The sequence below is a fragment of the Chelonia mydas genome, chromosome 1 (genome assembly GCF_015237465.2).
Source record: "Chelonia mydas isolate rCheMyd1 chromosome 1, rCheMyd1.pri.v2, whole genome shotgun sequence".
Lineage (NCBI taxonomy): Eukaryota > Metazoa > Chordata > Testudines > Cheloniidae > Chelonia > Chelonia mydas.
Window position 1 is genome coordinate 43,384,493 of NC_057849.1, and position 16,058 is coordinate 43,400,550.

General features: G+C 44.8%; 1 protein-coding gene and 1 long non-coding RNA gene across 4 annotated transcripts in view; one reads left to right on the top strand and one right to left on the bottom strand.

The window, feature by feature from the left end:
• Positions 1-16,058, bottom strand: part of ATP8A2 (ATPase phospholipid transporting 8A2) — a 652,386-nt gene that overhangs the window by 105,699 nt on the left and 530,629 nt on the right. The gene's annotated exons all lie outside the window — the stretch shown is intronic.
• On the top strand, positions 6,182-12,005 carry LOC122463175. Its single transcript, XR_006286278.1, has 3 exons — positions 6,182-6,417; positions 8,695-8,700; positions 11,995-12,005. It is a non-coding gene; the product is annotated as an uncharacterized LOC122463175 (long non-coding RNA).

The window sequence follows — 16,058 nt, forward strand, 5'->3', positions numbered from 1 at the left end:
ACATTTGATATGGAATGACTGAGAAACAATAAACTAGGGGCCCCATGAAGCCATTTTTAAAGTCCTTATTCAGAGAATCTCTTTTAAATCAGCAGCAAGGTGATTATTCAAGGTAATGTACATATAACTTTAAAAAAATATGCAAATTAATGGCCAGAGGCAGCTCCTTGCTGCATGCGTGTGCTAATGAGGAAGTGCAGGGCACCTCTTCCCCACAGCACACTACCCTGATTCCTAATGTAGCACCCAATAGGGTTCTCAGAGTGGGATCTGGCTATCTGGCCTGCTAACATGCCACAGTTCCAAGGGGACAAGGTCTGCCAGATAGTGAACACACTCTGGAATTTTCAAAAACACCTACACGATTTAGGAGCATGAGTCCCACTGAAAGTCAATAGAACGTGTGCTTCCAAATCACTTAGGCTCTATTGAAAATCAGAAATAAGGCTGGAACATTCAAAAGGAGTTGGGCCTAATTCCTTCAGGCACCTTTGAAAATCCCAGCCTCAACAGACAATGATAGCTATAGCAATAACAATACCTGCTGAAGTCAGCAGCACACTCTAGCTGGGGTGGAGACAGCTCATTTTCAGAGACGCAGTATTGTTTTCCTGGCAGATACCTGCCTACCCTGAGCCATCCTGTACTGTGCCAGCAAGGTGACTTTTGGACCATATTCATAGCTAGCACTCCTCTGCCCTCACACAGCTCCAGCCAACAAGGGCAGGAGTTTGTGCCAAAGCATTAACGCCAACAATTTTTACTCATACAGGATTGTACCTTTTAAGCCAGGGTCTGTGTACTGAGTGTTAGGGAGGCCAGGCTGCAGGGGGAGCCTGGCTGTCATGGGATTCTTCCTGAGGCTTCAGGTGAACATCTGCTGGAGTGGTAGCACTGATACCCTCTAAATGGGTGCAAAATGTGCATTCTTCTCATGGCTGCCTAACTCTGCTGGCCTCAGTGGGTGTGTTCCTGCCCTCACTTCCCCATTCAGGAAGCTGGTGTGGCTTGGAGCTATTGCACCCTATGTAGATTGTTGTTGGCCTTACAGAGGAGCATCTGGCGGTGGGGAAAAGAGACAAAGGCTCCTTGCACTTGCTATCTTTCCTTGCTCATCCACCCAGGACCAGGCATGACAAAATGAAGAAGAGGTTTTAAAACTTGGAATAAAAAGACAAATTCTGCAATCTGTTGAGTGACAGAACACATAGCATGTCATAGAATGCAAGGGTCTTTTCTCATTTCAAACCCCTATTTTCTAGAAAAAAGAAAAGGAGTACTTGTGGCACCTTAGAGACTAACCAATTTATTTGAGCATGAGCTTTCGTGAGCTACAGCTCACTTCATCGGATGCATACTGTGGAAATTGCAGAAGACATTATTATATACACAGACACCATGAAACAATACCTCCTCCCACCCCACTCTCCTGCTGGTAATAGCTTATCTAAAGTGATCATCAAGATGGGTCATTTCCAGCACAAATCCAGGTTTTCTCACCCTCCGCCCCCCCACAGACAGAGTTTGGAAATGACCCATCTTGATGATCACTTTAGATAAGCTATTACCAGCAGGAGAGTGGGGTGGGAGGAGGTATTGTTTCATGGTGTCTGTGTATATAATAATGTCTTCTGCAATTTCCACAGTATGCATCCGATGAAGTGAGCTGTAGCCCACGAAAGCTCATGCTCAAATAAATTGGTTAGTCTCTAAGGTGCCACAAGTACTCCTTTTCTTTTTGCGAATACAGACTAACACGGCTGTTACTCTGAAACCTATTTTCTAGAGTTCATACTTCTGCTGTATAACTTCCCTCCAGGCTGTGACTTGGCAAATGAACTTTTAACCTGGGAGCAATTTTTTAAACCAATTTTCAAGCCATCCGCTGGATAGGTTTCATATGACACAGAGTGCTGCATCTTCCGTTTCCACAGAACCCAAAAATGTCTCTGTTCTTAAATGAAATCGTATAGGCCATTTGCCAGAAACATGGACTGCACTATGCTAACATTTCAAATAATTAATGGGTGCTAGAGCAGTCTCAGTGTGTTACCTAACTTTTCCTCGCTTCAGATACAGGGCCAAGATAAGCTCTGACTTAACCACAGGCAATTCCCAACGCAGTCAAAGAGCGGAGAATTCACTTACCCCTAAATTTGCAGCCTGTGTTCAAAACTGTTTAGTTTACAAGTCAGTGTGAACTCCAATTGCGTCGCGCAGGTCCTGTGACCACATAGCAAAACTGACAGTGCCTGTTCAGAAGACGACAAAGACTGGATAACAATAGGGGTGCCACAAGACAGGCCAGTGTTATACTGAGAGCTTCAGAGGGAAGCTTGCCTGGTGCCTGCATATGCAAAGTCTGGCAGCACATCGGGTAGATACATATTTACATGCCTTCGTCAAAAATTCACATTTTAAAACAAGCTAATGGCTGTATTCAATTAAAAACAGGTCTGACTTTTGTTAATACGTGTGGTTTCCTTTTTCTTTTACTAAATCTCATGTCTAAGGACCAGACCCTCGGGTCTGGCCAAAATGTGCAGTATGCAAATCAGGGGGTGCCACAAAGGTGACTGAACATTCTGCTTTGCACTGTTCTGATTCTTGTGCTGTTCTACGTATGGCTGTACACTCCACCCCCCCCCCCCCAACCCGTGCACGCACGCCCATGCACACCTGATGGCTGCTCCAACTTACTCTTGCCTTTAACCGCGACAGGCGCTGAGAATGCTTTTGAGGTTCAGCATGATGTAGGGGCATCACGATCACACTCCCTTTTCTGCTCCCTCCTTGCCACTACACCAGCAGCAGGGAAGGTGTGTGAAGTAAGTGCCACATCAACTGTGTGTCATTATACGATCACCTTGATGCTGAGGTGATCCTCCCTGGGTTGGTTAAACTTGGTTTACAGCCAAACTACACCAGTAGCATTTCACTGAGTTACCCCTGTACTGAGCCCAATAACTTGTATCTGGCTAAAGCACATCTTTCAGAAAGGCAACCAGTCTTGATTTAAAGACATCAAGAGAATTCACCACTTCCCCTGATAGTTTGCTAATAAGCCTCACTGTTAAAGATTTGTGTCAAATTTCTAACTGAAATTCATCCGGCTTTAACTTTCAGCCATTGGTTCTTGTTATGCCTTTCTCTGCTAAATAGCCCTTCAGAAGAATCTGTCCTATCTCGGGGCCTCTCCTTCTGCCCCTCCACCCCCACGAACATGATACAGTTCTGTGGTGACCTAGAATCCTATTTTCGACGACTCCGACTCAAGGAATATTTCCAACACACCTCTGAACAACATACTAACCCACAGAGACCTTCCTACCAAGACTACAAAAAGAAGGATTCTGGGTAGACTCCTCCTGAAGGTCGAAACAACAGACTGGACTTCTACATAGAGTGCTTCCGCCAACGTGCACGGGCTGAAATTGTGGAAAAGCAGCATCACTTGCCCCATAACCTCAGCCGTGCAGAAAACAATGCCATCCACAGCCTCAGAAACAACTCTGACATCATAATCAAAATGGCTGACAAAGGAGGTGCTGTCGTCATCATGAATAGGTTGGAATATGAACAAGAGGCTGCTAGGCAGCTCTCCAACACCACTTTCTACAAGCCATTACCCTCTGATCCCACTGAGGGTTACCAAAAGAAACTACACCGTCTGCTCAAGAAACTCCCTGAAAAAGCACAAGAACAAATCCGCACGGACACACCCCTAGAATCCCGACCAGGAGTATTCTTCTGCTACCCAAGATCCATAAACTGGAAATCCTGGACGCCCCATCATCTCAGGCATTGGCACCCTGACAACAGGATTGCCTGCCTATGTAGACTCGCTCCTCAGGCCCTACGCTACCAGCACTCCCAGCTATCTTCGAGACACCACTGACTTCCTGAGGAAACTACAATCCATCGGTGATCTTCCTGAAAACACCATCCTAGCCACTATGGATGTAGAAGCCCTCTACACAAACATTCCACACAAAGATGGACTACAAGCCGTCAGGAACACTATCCCCGATAATGTCACGGCAAACCTGGTGGCTGAACTTTGTGACTTTGTCCTCACCCATAACTATTTCACATTTGGGGACAATGTGTACCTTCAAATCAGCAGCACTGTTATGGGTACCTGCATGGCCCCACTGCATGCCAACATTTTTATGGCTGACTTAGAACAATGCTTCCTCAGCTCTCATCCCCTAATGCCCCTACTCTACTTGCGCTACATTGATGACATTTTCATCATCTGGACCCATGGAAAAGAAGCCCTTGAGGAATTCCACCATGATTTCAACAATTACCATCCCACCATCAACCTCAGCCTGGACTAGTCCACACAAGAGATCCACTTCCGGGACACTGCGGTGCTAATAAGCGATGGTCACATAAACACCACCCTGTACCGGAAACCTACTGACCGCTATGCCTACCCACATGCCTCCAGCTTTCATCCAGACCACACCACACGATCCATTGTCTACAGCCAAGCTCTACGATACAACCGCATTTGCTCCAACCCCTCAGACAGAGACAAACACCTACAAGATCTCTATCAAGCATTCTTACAACTACAATACCCACCTGCTGAAGTGAAGAAACAGATTGACAGAGCCAAAAGAGTATCCAGAAGTTACCTACTACAGGACAGGCCCAACAAAGGAAATAAGAGAATGCCACTAGCCATCACCTTCAGCCCCCAATTAAAACCTCTCCAACGCATCATCAAGGATCTACAACCTATCCTGAAAGATGACCCATCACTCTCACAGATCTTGGGACACAGGCCATTCCTTGCTTACAGACAGCACCCCAACCTGAAGCAAATACTCACCAGCGACCACACACCACACAACAGAACCACTAACCCAGGAACCTATCCTTGCAACAAAGCCCGTTGCCAACTGTGTCCACATATCTATTCAGGGGACACCATCATAGGGCCTAATCACATCAGCCACATTATCAGAGGCTCGTTCACCTGCATATTTACCAATGTGATATATGCCATCATGTGCCAGCAATGCCCCTCTACCATGTACATTGGTCAAACTGGACAGTCTCTACGTAAAAGAATACATGGACACAAATCAGACGTCAAGAATTATAACATTCAAAAACCAGTCGGAGAACACTTCAATCTCTTTGGTCACTCGATTACAGACCTAAAAGTGGCAATTCTTCAACAAAAAATACTTCAAAAACAGACTCCAATGAGAGACTGCTGAATTGGAATTAATTTGCAAACTGGACACAATTAATTTAGGCTTGAATAAAGACTGGGAGTGGATGGGTCATTACAAAAAGTAAAACTATTTCCCCATGTTTATCACCCCCCCCCCAACTGTTCCTCAGACGTTCTTGTCAACTGCTGGAAATGGCCCACTTTGATTATCACTACAAAAGCTCCCCCCCCCCACCCCGCTCTCCTGCTGGTAATAGCTCACCTTAAGTGATCACTCTCGTTACAGTGTGTATGGTAACACCCATTTTTTCATGTTCTCTGTGTATATAAATCTCCCCACTGTATTTCCCACTGAATGCATCTGATGAAGTGAGCTATAGCTCACGAAAGCTTATACTCAAATAAATTTGTTAGTCTCTAAGGTGCCACAAGTACTCCTGTTCTTTTGGCGGATACAGACTAACACGGCTGCTACTCTGAAACCTGTCATAATACAATTAAATCACCTCCCTACTCCTGCTCACTACTCCCATTTATACATCCAAGGATCATACTAGTCCTGTTTTTGCCACACCATCAGATTGGGCTCTTATGTTCAGTTGTTTACTTCCTAGGATGTAGTCCCCCACTCTATTCAAATGGGCTGTATTCCTTTTTCCTAAATGTATGACATTGCACTTGTCTGTATTAAAATCCAGTTTGCATAACAGGCCCCAGTCAAACCAGTCACCCAGATCATTCTGGCTACCCCATCTTCATAATTTTTACCATTCTGCCAATTTTTGTTTCATCTGCAAATTTGAGCAATGATGTTATGTTTAGTACCATACCATTGATGAAAATATTGCATAGCATCGGCCTAGTACTGACCCCTGTGGAGCCCGACCAGAAACACCCTCATTCGCTGATAATTCCCCATTGAGAACTATTTTTAAGATCTCTTAGTCAGTTCTTAATCTGTTTAATACATGCTTTATGGATATCGTATAGTTCGTGGCTCACGAAGGCTTGTGCTCAAGTAGATTTGTTGGTCTCTGGGGTGCCACAGGTACTCCTTTTCTTTTTGCTGTAACAGTGAGTCACTTATGGTGACAGGTTTCAGTGTGGTAGCCGTGTTAGTCTGTATCATCAAAAAAAACGAGGAGTACTTGTGGCACCTTAGATACTAGTAGGTTTGTTTGGGCATGGGCTTTCGTGGGCTAATAGCCCACCTTAATTGATTGGTCTCGTTACAGTTGGTATGGCAACACCCATTTTTTCATGTTCTCTGTGTATATAAATCTCCCTACTGTATTTTCCACTGCATGCATCCGATGAAGTGGGTTTTAGCCCATGAAAGCTTATGCTCAAATAAATTGGTTAGAAATATTATTAGGAGTCAATGGAAGAGATGGGGCTACAACTAACAGTGTTTTGGGCTGCAGCTCAGTACAATTTTGTTTATGCTACAATGCAATGTGTGGGCTCTCTCTTTTCCCAAATCATGAGAAGGCAGGATTTTATTGCAATTTCGCAAGAGCTTTTGCAGCAGAGGCCAAATTCCCATTTCTTTCAGTACATTTGTGACAGTTAGGAACACCGAACTGGATGCAATGTGCAAGGAGAAGCTTGTGGAGGGATCTGAAAAGAGATGTTGTCTGATCGATCGGATGGGAAGATCATTTTAGCTGCTGCATCTTGGGAAGATTGAAGGAGAATGATTTGAGAATTACGAATATCAGAGAGGAGGAGGTTGGAGTAAGTGAGGGGGAGATGGTTAACACAGAATGAGCAGCAACTGCTGGGTCATATGAAAAATGTTTTTCCCTGACATAGTACTGCGGCCAGATTCCTAAAGGTATTTATGCCCCTAGTGGGATTTTAAAAAGTACCTAACAAGGTTAGACAGTTAACTCCCATTGAAAGTCACTGTAAATTAGTGTGATGGACTGTACCCCTGTATTCATCCCTTGCACAATATTGTAACAATCTTTGTTAAAATTATGCCTTGTGAAGTTTCATTTAAAAACTCATAATTTGCGGGTCAGTATTATCTAGGTAAAATGTGTGTGGCAACATTGTACGTAAAGTTATAAGATTCCACTGTATGATGTTACTAACACAAGTTCCAAGTCTGAGAAGTGGCCAAACCAGTTCCTCAGAGACAAAGCGCAAGCTGACACCTCAGCCAGGTGTAAACAAGGCCAATGGACCATTACCTGCTAAATGGCCATTCTTTGGCAGGAAAGGGGGCATGGGTGAAAAAATCTACATTTTAGCAAAGAAACAGCATGGAGATCCCATCCACACAGCCTGCCTGTTGCCATCTCCCAGCTGGAAATGCTTCTCAAAGGGGGGAGAGGACTGTAAAAAGGGAGACACACCAAGAGCATCCCTCTCTTTCTCTCTGCCCACCACATCCATGGCACCTGAAGGACAAAGGATGGCGAGGGGCCCAGAACTAAGAGTTCAGCCAGTAATCTGACAAAGCTTGTGGTAAGAAAACCTTGCTTTGAATTTAACATAGTTTAAATTAGGCACGAGTTAAGTCTTATCTTTATTTTACTTGTAACTATTTCTGACTTCCTCATTACTTGTATTCACTTAAAATCTCTCTCTCTCTCTGTAGTTAATAACCTTGTTTTATTGTTTGTTGTATCTAACCCAGTGTGTTTGAACTGAAGTGTCTGGGAAACTCCATTTGAGGTAACAGGACATGTGCATATCATTTCTATTAATTAAATGAGGGGCTTTATATAAGCTTCAGCTTGTATTGTCCAGGAGAAGGCTGGACAGTATGGGATATATGTTTCTCGGGGAAAATCCAGGACTGGGGGTGTGTTGGGGTCACCTTGCAATATAAACGAGGCTGGTAATAGTTAATGTCTGTCTGTCTGTCTGCAGGTCACACACACACATAGCTGGGAGTGACTTACATGCTGGATGCCGTTTGTGAGCAATCCAGGAGTGGAGGCTACAGCAGCAAAGCAGTGTAAAGGGCACCCCAGGTTAGAGGGCAAGTGGACACAGCTACTCACTAGTCTGGACTGTACTCTGGGTATGTCACAGAGTTAGGTGCCTAACTCACTTAAGTGCTTTTGCAAATCCAGTAGGGGCATCTCTGCATCTTTACGTGCCTAACTACCTTTGTACATCTAGCCCAATATTACCACAAATCATTGGGTCTAAGAGAGCGAGTTAAGATCAGTCCCTGCCTCTGACTCCACTTGCTTTTGTAGGCTTAAATCCTATTACTACCACTAAACGTGGACAATATGTTTGGCACAGTACAAGACAAATTACAGACAGTCCCTGCCCCAGAGAGCAAAAATCCAAACAATTACTATGACTGTAACGTAAGTGATACAAACACATTCTCGACTGCACACTTGTACGTTAGAAAGGTCCAGCAGGTGACAGCTAGCTTGATTTTAAAACTGTCCGGGGAGCACGTGGGGGGCTAAGGAGGCTAAGCCCCGCCCCTAACGTCAGAACTGTGGTATGTGGCTGATGCACCGTAGGGTGCAGTGGCACAATTGCCACTGGGGGCCTCCTGGTGGGTATTACGAGGTTAAGGTCTGTAAAATCCCCTGAGGTCCTTAGACAGAGGGGGCTATAGACGTGTAAGGTAACATTAATGTGTATATGCCCATTAACGTATTTCACATAAGCCACTGAATGGCTGCCAGACAGTAGTTGCTGTCCCCTGGCTCTGGATTTCAACATGTTACCCTAAAGCTGAAAGGCACATTAACCAATACCCCTTATTTTTCTTGCTTTTACTACCCACAGCAATGTCTTCCTCACCTTCTGGCTACAGGCATTCCTATGGGTGCACAAGGGGTACTGTTTGCTGCTTGTCCTGCTACAGTGCTGAACTTAACACCCTGTCTATAAAAAGGCATGATCTCAGACATGCAGTGGAGACATTACATGCAAACGGGTAGCCAATGAAATGGTACTAACAGGGATTAAAAATAAAATCCAAAAGAAGTGCTTAATCAGAGAAAAATGCTCTTCTCAAAAGGTATTTACTAGCTTCTGGACTGGAAGCTGATTCAGTACAAAAACCCACAACAGTATCTTTTCTTTTTGACTTTTTTGCTTGTGTGGTTAATAATCATTTGGAAAACTTTCTGGGCATTCCTGAGTGGTTACAGATGCATAGGGATGCACACTGCAGGCCACTTCATCAAGAGGATGACATAATACTGCCAGTTTCAAAAGTAGCTAATTTAATACTGAACTTGCAGAGACGACTGTCTCAGTCCCACTGCGCACTTGTTTAAATTGATGGGATTAGAACAGCAGCTGGCAGCATTTGGTTCCAAGAAAGCTCACAGCATTATCCAGTCTTGATTTCCCCCTTCCTTTTTGTAAGCATTTGATCCATAATCTCTTTTATGGATTCTTAACCCTTTTGATGTACTTTCCACTCCACTATATATATATAAAATGTACTAAATAAATAAATAAAAGTTGATAATAAACGAGATTGTTAAAAAGTGAGACACCTGGGGTCACATGCAGTCCCATGCCTATTTTATATATGTAACTGCAGTCAATGGAGTGTGCAAATCAAATATTTGCACCAAATATCCAACTAGGTATCATATGCAAATATGAAATTTTTATTTACATTTACTGTTAAAAATAAATTGAAAGTTTCACAGTTAAGCACTCAAATTCAAGAAATAACAAAGTTAAGGTTATGCATCTTAACTCTGGCCCCTTATGGATATGCATTATTGTTATTATAATTACAGTATTACAGAAGTGCCCACAATGTGCTATATGCTTTCCAAACAGAGTAAGACGGCTCCTGCCCCAAAATAGCTCATAATCTAAGAAGACAATCAACAGACTGGGAGGTAGTATTGTCTAGTGGACTGAGCACTGGACTGGGAATCAGAAGACCTCAGTTCTTTTTTCTGGTCTTCTACTGTCCTTCCTTGGGACTTTGGACAAATCATCTCAACTAGCTGTCACAGTTTTAGGATCACTGCACCTGTATTCCCCCGCTGTGGTCCCTTAAGAGCACCCACTTAAGGTTTTTAGATCCCAGCTGTCACCTCTCTTGGGCAGAAATCCATGTCTCTCCCGCTCCTGCCTGGGGTTTTAAGTTTGCACAGCTCCCTGCCTTACACTGCGATATCCCCAGCAGGCCAATACTTATGCTTTGCTTTCTCTCTGAGGGCTGTGGACTGTGTATTACCAGCATCTACAAGTTATCACATAGCTCTTTCTACGCAAGTATGTTTATTCTTAAGGCAAAAGCATTTCAGAGAAAACATAAAAAAACCCCAATAAACAAATTCAAACAAAGTTTAAATACCAGGAGTCACTCATCAGTCTCATGGGGCACTAGTAAGCCAAAGTCTTTCCAACACTTCCACTAGGGTTGGGGGTCTCCTTGGACAGAAGGTCCTGTCTGTTTGCTGAATCAGAAAAAAAGGCCCTGAAACAGTTTAAATGCACTTTTCTGAAGCCACAAGCCCTTGCTTTGTTTCCCTAGTCTCTGAATATCAAGTTTGAACCAGGATATGCGAGCTTCCCCTGGGGGTGGTACCTTTCTGGAGGTGTTTACAGTCAGTGATTCACCCTGGTCAACCTCCCGCTGTTTTAGTTCCCAAAGGAGCTGTGGTAACTCTCCCCCATGGAGTAGAACACAGTCATACATACAATACCTGGCCCACAGTGATACATACACTTCATACAGGATGTTTCCCCAAAGATACAACATGCCGTTATGATCTCTCTCATACTAGCTACTTCAGCATCTCTTTGTTTCTGTCTTGTCTAATCAGAATATAAGCTCTTCAAGGCAGGGAATATGTCTCACTGTGTGTGCTGTCTCAGCTGGTATAATGGGGTCATGTGCTCAGCTGGGGCCCCCAGGACCTACTGTAATAAATAGTAAAGGTAACTGAGACTGGCATCCCTTGCAAAGCAGAAGGGGCATGGTATGAGACAAGAGAAGATAAGCAGAGAATGGCAGCGTTGTGAAGGGCCTTGAACTTGTTGCAGCTGAAAATTCAAGGGGGGGAGGGGAGCGGTGGATTTAACAGCCACATTTGTATTGACTGGAAGGGAAGATGTGAGTATCATGACCACCAAGCAGGAGGGCTACCACATTCAAGGTGGGAGATAATAAAAGTTGTGGCTGTGTGTGGGGAGAGGTCAGATTTTAGAAAAGTTTAGGAGGAAAAAATGGCAAGATTTTGACAGAGTCACAGCGTACAGGGCAAAGGAAAGGAAAGAGTCAATGACAACCTCCTGGTTATGAGCCTGCGTGACCAGCAGAATAGTGGTGTTGCCAGTAGTGACATATGATAATGGGAGAGGAGACAGCTCAAGAGCAGAGGTTACGAGTTCAGTCTGGGCCATGTTGAGTTCAATCTGACAGCGATACATTCAGGAGGAAGCCTCAGAGAGATAGGCCAAGAGGTGGGATTCAGGAATGGAGACCAGTCAGGAATGGAGTGCTAGATTGGTCAGTCACTGGCAGAAAGGTGGCAGTTGAAACCATGTGAGTGGATGAGATCATGCATGGAGATGGTGTGAAGAGTGAAAAGGAGGAGCCAAATATAGGGGTTTGAGAGCCCCTTATAGAGGAGTGGGACCCACCAAAAAGACACTGAAGGAGTGGTCAGAGAGACGACGAGACCAAGAGAGGAAGGAGAAACGAAAGCCAAGGTAGGGAATGATTTCAAGGAGGGTATGATTAACTGTATCAAAAATGGCACAGAAGTCAAGAAGGATGGAGTGGGGGCACTGAGATTTGGCCAGGAGGGGGTCTTTGGAGAGTAGGGAGAGAGCAGTGGAGTGGAGAGGATGGAATTAGATTGAAGTGATCCAGGATGGGGTTGGAAGAGAGAAACTTGTAAAAAAAAAAAAAAAAAGGCTTTAAACGTTCCCTTAGAGATGAAGGGAAGAATGGAGATGGGACAGCAGTTTTAGAGGGAGGTAGGGCCAAGAATCCATTCCTGAAGATGGGGACACCAAAGCTTGCCTGTATCAGGAAAGGAAGGAGTCAGAGGAACTGATAGGCTAAGAAGGAGAGCCAGGGAGTGGATGAGAGTGGAGGCAAGGAAGGTGAGGAGACAGTAAAGGCTTCTGGGACAAGTGGAAGGACTAGAGGAGAGTGGGTGAGAAACCTCAGTGTTGTTGACAGGAGAGAAGTAGTAGAAGGTGTTAAGAAGGGATGGAGGAAGCATCAAATCCTGTCACTCTTCTCATGCAAAGTTGGTAAGAACTTGCATTGCACTGTAATGGTGTGGGAGTCAACGGTGGCAGAGATGACTGAATTTGTGGGTAGGGCAATCAAAGAGGATAGAAAAGTAGTGTTGGTTGTCCAAGAATATGTCAGAACTGGAGAGAGCGAATATGCTAACTCTGATTTTGCAATGAGGTCCATGCAGAGCAGTGCAGGACCAGGCCCTGAATTTGTGATGGGGGAAGTCTGCTGGCAGTATTTCCACGCCGTCTTTTAGTATGTGATCATACACCATTTCTCAGATGATACCCCACACCATGCAGTTTTCTACAACCTGAGATTCACGTGTAGACTCTTGTGACTTTTTTCATTCTTGTCTATTTACATTATTCTCGTTGTCAGAATGGTCCAATATATCTTTATTGAGTTAGACTTCTTATATTAAATATTCTCTTCTCTCTAAGGTATGCATTTTAATAATTTAGGCAGCACATCTTTACTGCATAATTTCTTTACATTCATGGAATGATGCAGTCTACTACAAAGCTAATTCAACTGCAAGTTTAGGGGCCTTAAAATGACAGCAAATTTTCACCATTGTCCTATATTGTAATATTTAATCTGTGGTATGTGGTATATTAATGTTACCATGTATTTTTCATCTACAAGATGTCAAGGCATTTCTTTGTCTGGCATATAGTGCAGTAAATAGCACTATAAGATATTACGCTAAGGTATTACACTGCATCTAAGGTTGATTGTAGAAGAAATGGTATGACATTACAATTTATTGTTTGAGAGGTAGTATGTGATCAAATTACAGACTATATCATAAGGCATACACATAAAGGCAGAGTTAAGGTTGTGCATGCAAATTTATACCGGCCTGAGACGCAAATCGGTAATATTCAGTCTTGCACCCGGGACAGATTTAATACCTCCCCCGGTGCAGGATCGCATATTACTCATTTATGATCTCGTGACCAGGCAGAAGTAGAAACAGGAGACTTAAACCATTAGAGTGGGGAGAGTCCCATCCTTCCAACAGGAGACACACAGCTCTGAAAGGTTTCCAGACATTAGACCTTAAAATCAGGTCATTATTATGTGTGGAAAAGCTATTTTTGCTCATTTTTAGAGGTTTGTGAAACATATTAGTCACCTCCATCTCCCTCTGAGCCCTGCGCAGTTGGATTCCTGGTAACAAAGGAATCTGTCTTTACAGGCAGACAGATACAAAACCCATGCCTGACAAAAAATTTTCTTTAAAAATCTTCTAAAAACTTCAGCACCATATGTGGCTCATACAGAGCATCTGATGATTTGGACTGGTTAAAGGTTGAATCAGCATAAGTGTGAGATCAGCTGCTGGGAATCTCCCTTTTCTCTCGTGCTATAAACTCCTGTTTCTAGCTCTACAGTCAAGAGATATCAGACCACACCTGTCACTGGCCCATGACTGAACAATGCCTCTTCTGGGACTCTGGCCAGTGTAACTTTGGGGAAGAAATTTCACATTTGGGGGCAATGCGGGGGCAGGAGAAGGAAATTCTTCTCCCCTAGGTTGATTCTACAAAAATGGCTTTTGGAAGCTGGTCCGGGATTTGGAATGTTACAACACGGATAAATTAAAAGGCAGAGGGCAAATCTTGATGGCTAAAGGTGTACGCTAAATGCAATTTATTAAATGGCTCTGCAAAGTCTTACATAATTATCATTACATATGTAGCGTATCGATATAGATGCATATGTGGATTTTAAAATCACGTTGTTTTTTAATTTAAAAAACTAAACATATCTCAATGCTACATTTCCAAGCACTGGCAAAAAAGAATTGAAAGTTTAAAACTGTTTAATGGATTACACAAAAGGCCAACAGCAGTGAAACAGGAAAATATGGCTCTGGCTCAGTTCTGTAGTCTACTGTGATAAAATTCTTTTTAGAGCGGCTGTGACTCTCGTCCTAGTTGAGTCCCTTTTGTATAAAATGGAAGGAATGGGGGAGCATAAGGCAAAGAACTGGCTGAAATCTACTGTTCAGGGTGGTCACTGCAGTGATGGCTCTAGGTCAAAATTGTACCTGGGCTACAGTCACACTCCTTAGCTGCACAGGGACTCATTAATTAAGGGAACTTGGCAAAATGCCCTTTACTTGTCTGCCGTGGCTGCTGACCTGTTCACAGAATTTCAGGTTTTCTCCCCACAGTCCTGCTACTCTTTTGAAGCCCTGCTGGAAGGCGTGCTACACAGTCTGGAGCAAGGAGGCCGCTTTTTGTGGAAGGGACCAGATTGTTAAACTAACAGCTGGGGATTGCATAGAGAATAGGAAGGAAGGAGGGGTGTAACTACCACTCCTGCAGAGCTTGGGCGCCCTGCCGGGTGTTTTCACATGTTCGGCTGTGTGTGTGTACTCTCCCTGTGTGCTGTCCCAGCTCTGCCCAGACAGCCGGCACAGCAGACCTCGAGCAAACTGCCCAATGACCACAAGATCCGTTAAGGTATGAAGGCCCCAGGCTAGGTTTATTGTCAATGAAGCACGGTAATAGCACCTGGCAGACTCTATGAGGATGCTAAGACATATATGTCCGTGACAATGGACACAGCTCAGTGAATGGCATGACTTTCCATTCCCCCCTTGGCTGGACAAAGACACTCTCTCAGAGATCCCTCTTTATACCCTGATATAAACAAGTTATAGACTGCCCCTCTGACATAGTTAGCTACCGCCCCCTGACGTAGCTAGTTATCACACATCTTGTACATGTTAGTTCGCTCAAAACATCTCTATTAATATCACTGTCATCCTGACCTTATCTTTTAGGAGGGGTCAGTGTGTTCCTGTTACCCTTGGGAAATGTTTTTGTACCATCCTTGATATCAGGATGTTCTGATACCACTCTTCTGGAATGTGTGTGTGTGTGAGTGCTCTGGGCCCAGCACATTTTAGGAATGCGTGTGTCTCTGCAATACCCGCCCTATGCTGGCCAGAGTCTGTGAGCCTGCAAGCCGGCAGAGCCGGACGTTTGCTCACAGCCTGACTTTTGCTAACGTTATATCAACAAAGCCTGCCCACGACTTTAGCCCAGGCCAGGCCTCTGATACAAGGGCTTATATCTCAGACTCTCTTCCTACTCCACCTAGGGTTGCCAACTTTCTAATTGCACAAAACCGAACACCCTTGCCCTTCCCCTGCCCCGCCCCTTCTCTAAGCCCCTGACCCACTCCCTCCCTCCATCGCTCACTCTCCCTCACCCTCACTCACTTTCACTGGGCTGAGGAAAGGGGTTGGGGTGCAGTAGGGAATGAGGGCTCCAGCTGGGGGGTGCACGCTCCGGGGTGGGGCCAGAAATGAAGGGTTCAGGGTGCAGGGGGGGGCTCCACACTAGGGCTGGGGGTTGGGGTGTGGAACGGGGTTCTTGGGTGGGGCTGAGGGCTTTGGGGTGCAGGAGAGGGCTCTAGGCTGGGGCCCAGGGATTTGGAGTGCGGGAGCAGGCTCAGGGTTGGGGCAGGGATTGGGGTGAGGGAGGGGGTGTGGGCTCCGTCTGGGGATGTAGACTCTGGGGTGGGGCCAGGGATGAGGGGTTTGGGGTGTAGGACGGGGCTCCAGACTGGGGCTGAGGGATTTGGAGTGTGGGAGGGAGCTCAGGGCTGAGGCAGGGGGTTGAGGGT